Consider the following 6,000-nt stretch of genomic DNA (forward strand, 5'->3'; position numbering starts at 1 on the left):
ACAATTCAGACCCGTGTCATCTGGCCATTCTTAGCTGCAGAATTCTTGGGAAAGGTGGATGTTTTAACAGAGCGCCATCCTGAAAAAAATTGGCTTCTGATAATTAGGAAAAAGGGGAAAATGGTTATCAAGTAGGCAAATAGCAGTATCTGCCACATACAAGGGTCAGCTGAAGTTGTAGACTGAGGGCCCAAGTTGTCAGCACCATTAACACTCAGAGGCAACCAACTGCTCCACTTTGAAGGTTAAAAGAAGTTTAATAATTGTCTTTTAAAAAATAGAAGTAGAGGGGCTGGCCCCGTGGCCGAGTGGTTAAGTTTGCGCGCTCCACTGAAGGTGGCCCAGTGTTTCGTTGGTTCGGATCCTGGGCACGGACTTGGCACTGCTCATCAAACCACGCTGAGGCAGCGTCCCACATGCCACAACTAGAAGGACCCACAACGAAGAATATACAACTATGTACAGGGGGGATTCGGGGAGAAAAAGGAAAAAATAAAATCTTTAAAAAAAAAAATAGAAATAGAAGCAGAGACTTTTCTGCCTATAATGATATGAACCTTTTGGTCCACCATGACAAACTTCATTTCCTCCCAAATCTCTTTTTACTAATATCTCAGATCCCCAAGCTGAGGGGCCATCCTTCACAGTTGACTGATTCTTCCCCAGTCTAACACTGGTCGGATGTCCTGAGCAAAGAAAGCCGAAATTTCTGGAACCAGAGAGAATCATTCAGCCATGCTGTCCCCCAGCCAAGATGAACTAAGCCCGTGGTCCCCAGAGAGCTGGAAAGTCGGCAGCTGTAGAAACACACAGCTCTGTGTTTCCAAATGCAAACGACCAATTTCCCTGACCCTGGAGCTCTCTGAAACATTCCCCACCAGTGATTATAAATCCTGCTCTTGGAATGTGGTAAGTGGAGAAATTAAACACAAATATCCCAATCTGATAACCTTCCTTCTGGCCTTTCACAGTATTGTTTATGGAGCTGGATTCTAGAAAACAAATTCCTTTATGTTTGAGGTTTTAGGCCTGTTTTTTTTAAACCCAGAAACTGTAAATTTGTTCATAATAAGAGGAATCTGGCTGTGCTTCTGTACACAAAGAGGAGGAGGATTGTGTCAGGTTTCAGCTGCCGGGTAACCATTCTTTTATCCTGAGGGCACCTGAGTTTCCTTTAAGGGCATTGCCTCATCCCCTTTGGGGCAATTGAATGGAATCGAGAATCTAGCACATGCCCCACTAAGGGCCTGCAAGGGAACAGTGCTTCCAGTTCTCTGGAACGGCATTATTTCCATTTCCAAACTCAGTGCCTCAGCCGCGTGTCCCTTCTAAGAGTTCCTGAGGCCCTTCCAATACATTCCTTTTTGCATACACTAGATTCTAACTGATGATCTCGATGTTTACCAGAGGAGCTCATGCCTGTCTGCTCCGATCCAGCTCCCTGGGCAGAAGCTTGTCTCATCTCAAGTGTGTATTCTTCTGTCCAAACACACGTGAATCTATTGGACATAGACGGAAATTTCTGAGACTTAGTGGAAGTTTTGCCCATAGATGCATCCTCTCACAGATCCATGAGTTCTTCACAAAAATATTTTAATTGTTGGGGCCAGCCTGGCGGCACAGTGGTTAAGTTCACATGTTCTGCTTTGGCAGCCCAGGGTTCGCCCGCGTGGACCTACACACTGCTTGTCAAGCCATGCTGTGGCAGGTGTCCCACATATAAAGTAGATGAAGATGGGCATGGATGTTAGCTCAGGGCCAGTCTTCCTCAGCAAAAAGAGGAGGATTGGTGGCAGATGTTAGCTCAGGGCTAATCTTCCTCAAAATAAATAAATAAATAAATAAATGCAGAGTTGTAGGATTGACAACCACAGGGAAATGGACTTTCCAGAACATCAGGAATCTGGAGGCAGAGATGGAATTCAGGGAAACCCAGACACCAACTGCAATTTCCCTTCCCCAATGAGGAAGTCACCTTGCTGAAGCTGAGTTTGGTTCAAGAAACAGAAGAGCCCAATGCTGATAAACATTCTCTTCAACAAAAGCCCTTGATTGATAGAGCGAGTTCTTCTTCTTGAATTGTGATAAGGAGCCCAGAGTATAAAAGTCCAGTGGGCTTAGTAAAAATCATGAACAGTGTTGATTGGTCCATTAGAAAATCTGAGGGAGTCCACTTTGGTCCCTGGGGAGCTACCCTGAGATATGTAGCATCTGCTTCCACCCGGGGGCAAGGGTACCCTCCCTCTGTGAGCTTCAGTATCCTTATAGATAGCGAATTGAATCTCATCTTATAGTGAAGGGATGTGTGTGGTCTCTTCTTACTGGGTGTTAATCCAACTGACATCCTACAGCTGGTGGCTAAGATGAACTGGGCACCATGATGTTTACGATATTCAGCAAGGAAGGAACAGTGAACTAACTACTCCAAGATGGAGGCAGACTGGCTCATGGCGCGAGGCTCGGGCGGTTGAAGGAATTACACCGGTGGAATTTATCCCGTTTCCCTCCATGGGCCCATTCATATTCAGCGATCAAGTAGAGAAAGCTGAGCTGGGGGCAGGTTAGCCCATGGGCCGTTTCCCGGCTTCTCCCAACCACATCAGCCTAAGATGTGGGGACAGATCAGGAGCCCAAAGAGAGTCAAGAAGCTAGGGAACCTCAGGAATTCTTGCCAAAACAAAACAAACAAACAACAACAAAAGCCTGAATCTGATCAAACCTCTGGAGCTCACTACCATTACACCAGGACAGAATCACCCAGATTCAGAATGTGGGGGATTTCTACAGGACAATCAACCCAGGTTCTTCAACAAATAAATGTCATAGGGTAAAAGGGAGAAAGAAACTATTTAGAATTAAAAAGACATAAGAGATACAACAATCAAATGCAACGTGAGGATCTTGTTTGGACCCCAGTTTGAAGAAATCAACTGTAAAGACCATTCCGGAGGCACTGGGGGAAAGGGGAACGTGGAGCGGGTAGTGCATGATGGTGGCGGTTTGCACTGCGTCATCTTGGCTAAGCTGGAGGTAGGTTCCCCCAAGTCCCTTTCCTGGGGTAGTTCTGGGGTAGAAGTGGCCAAAAGGAGGCTCTCACGAGACCGGGGAGGCAGAGTGAAGCAGCCGTTACCCGCCCAAAGGGATTAGGACTCGACAGAGGACTCATTGAGTTCCAGCTTGTCCTCTCTCTCCTCCGTCCCCGCCCGACCCTTCTCCCTGACCACCAACTCTGCCGGCCAACAGCAGCCCTAAGCCAATCCCCAGATACCTGGCTGAGGTCCACTCTGACCCAAGCACTTATGATTAAAGTATTTTTGTTAATTGTATTAGGCTGATAACGGTATTGCACTTAGGTTAGGAAAAAGAGAAAGTCCTCATCTGTTATAGGTATATACTGATGCATTTATGGGTAAAATTATATCCTGTCTAGGATTTGCTTTAAAAGAGTTCTAAAAAAAAAAAACAGGTGGGAGTGTGGAGGATGAATGAAACAACAGTGAAAAATGGTCATGATTTGTTAAAGCTAGACGGTGGGCAAGGGAGGGCCACTGGCTACTCGCTCCATGTATCTGGTATGTTTGAAAATGTTCACGATAAAAAGTAGGGGGAATGTTAAGGAAACGGAAAAGATTCTGAAGACTCCCTCAAGACCCGCCGCCCAGACCAGCACTAGGCAAAATTGCATAACTGCCAAAGCGTGAGATGGCGGACGGGGGACAACTGGAAAGTTCATCAGTTCTTAAGGATGTGGGTTAAGAGCGAGGAAAAACCAGGGTGGCAGGGGGCTGATTAACACACTCACATCCCAGAAGAAAAGAGAAAACCAATTAAGCCTTACAATTACTTGTAACTGTGAGTAACACACTCTAACATGTGTGAGCCGGTCTTGTTCTTACAAACAGGGCTAAAACGATCTGTGACCTTGGAACTCGGAGATGCATGCAAGCTATTGAACTTTTTTAAATGGTGTTTGGAGGATAGAGTTTCAGACATAAGTATGTACTTTTAAAAGGGTACCTTCAAAAGTGAAGTTTAAAATATTTAATTGAGACATAGAACTTTTTTTAGGAAAAATGGAAAAAATCTCAGGCATTGTTTAGTCAGGAGAGAAGATGATGGCGCAGGACGGAGGCCAACCCAAACAGAAGGGCGGAGGACGCAAGGGGCCTGCAGCTTTCTTCATGAACGTTCTTCGAGGCTAAACTTGGAAAGGGATTTATTTTATTTTCACTCTCCCCCGGCACCACTTTTGGGTCATTTTAGGATCTCAGCTGGTGGACAGCTTTTAAGGCTTTTGAGCCAAACTCTTTCTTTTAAAAAAAAGGGGGAGGAGTTATTAAAAAGGTTTTTTTGTTTTGTTTTGTTTTTCTAAGTAGGAGGATGTTGTATGGATAATATTCAACAGAAGAAATATTTTATACTGGAAAAATATGTTATCAGTGTCTGTAAAATGTGTTAAACCATACAGTAAATGTGAAGTCAAACAAAATGTGAACCTGACAGAGAAGCAGAGTCAAGAGGAAAACTCCCGCCTAATGTTCTAAAAGAGAGAAAGCTATTCCTAGTGCCCTATCTCAGCGTGAGAGGGAGAGGGCGGAAAGCGGGAAGTCAGCAGACATGAGGGGATGCCCAAGGCAAGACGGAGGGAGGAGGAGGCGTCCTCACAGATGTAGACAGGTACTCAAAACGCGAAATGCCAACCCCCCAGAGGAGGCCAGCTCGGTCCACAAGGCAACTGACATGAGGTTCCTCACATCCCACAATAAAGTAACAATCAAATGGACGAGGAGTCGGGTGGGAAGTGGAGGCACAAAGTCTTCTAAAAGGTTTGGTTGGTGGTAGTTTTCCCTGTGAAGGGGATCAGGATAGGGCACCCAAAAATATGCCTCTTTGGCATAAGGATTGTTTTGAGCTGAAAGCAATTGAGAATCAATAAATGCAGAAAGAGGTCTCTGCTCTCCCCTCAACTCCCTAAAAGCGGGGCATAAATTTCCCTTTGTGAGGGTGTCTCCTGCTCCCCCCCTCCCCAAATCCCACCCGGTGTCCCACCCCGGTTCCAGGAAGAGCAGGGCACTCTTGTTACTGGAGACAGAGAGTGACACCAAGACAAGTTTGCATAAGGAGACCTTACTAAAATAACCCTTATTTTCCATTAGCTCCTCCATATATTTCCTAGTTACTTCCCTATGATTTACCTTCTCTTGAAGCCCAAACCTCCTTTCTTTTGTTAAAATAGTATATAAGCCCCCAAGTCTACTGCTTCTTCGAAGTTCACTTTTTTCTGTGAACTCCCGTGTATGTAAATATTAATAAAGATTGTGTGCCTTTCCTCCTGTTAAACTGTCGTTTTTTTAGTTTAATTTGTAGGCCCTCATTACTGAATATAAGAGGGAGGAGGAAAATCTTTTCCTCCCAGACACCTGCATGCAAGGGATAATTAAACATACAAAATGGAAACCTCTGGATTAATTACCAGCCCTCATGAACACAGTTCACCTAAGGCAGCTAAGATCCTTGAGGCCACCCATGACAGGTAGGAATAAATTACCAGCCTGGACCCTTCCCAAACAGAAAGTTCGATACTAGGCTGAACTGTTAGATTTTGACACGGCTAGCAACTGCAGTGCTGGTTTTAGCATTCTCGAACATCATATTATTCAAAAAAAAAAAAGCTTTATTGAGATATAAAATAAAATGGACATAAAATAAACTACGTATTTGAAGGTGTATAATTAGACGAGTTTTGACATACGGTTACACCCATGAAACCATCACCACAATCAAGATAGTGAACATATGCATCATCCCGCAAAAGTTCCTCGTGTCCTTCGATAAAGTCGTATTTTGAGATACCAAAATAAGTAGTACGTTTGGGGACATCATTATTTTACACTTTTGTGGGCAGTCCGTTAGATTTCTGGCTCTCCCTTCGATTCCTTTTCCCTCTGTACCTCTCTCAGCCCCACTCAATCCTGATACCCTCACCCCACTCCCTCCCAG

The sequence above is a fragment of the Equus przewalskii genome, chromosome 2 (genome assembly GCF_037783145.1).
Source record: "Equus przewalskii isolate Varuska chromosome 2, EquPr2, whole genome shotgun sequence".
Classification (NCBI taxonomy): Eukaryota; Metazoa; Chordata; class Mammalia; order Perissodactyla; family Equidae; genus Equus; species Equus przewalskii.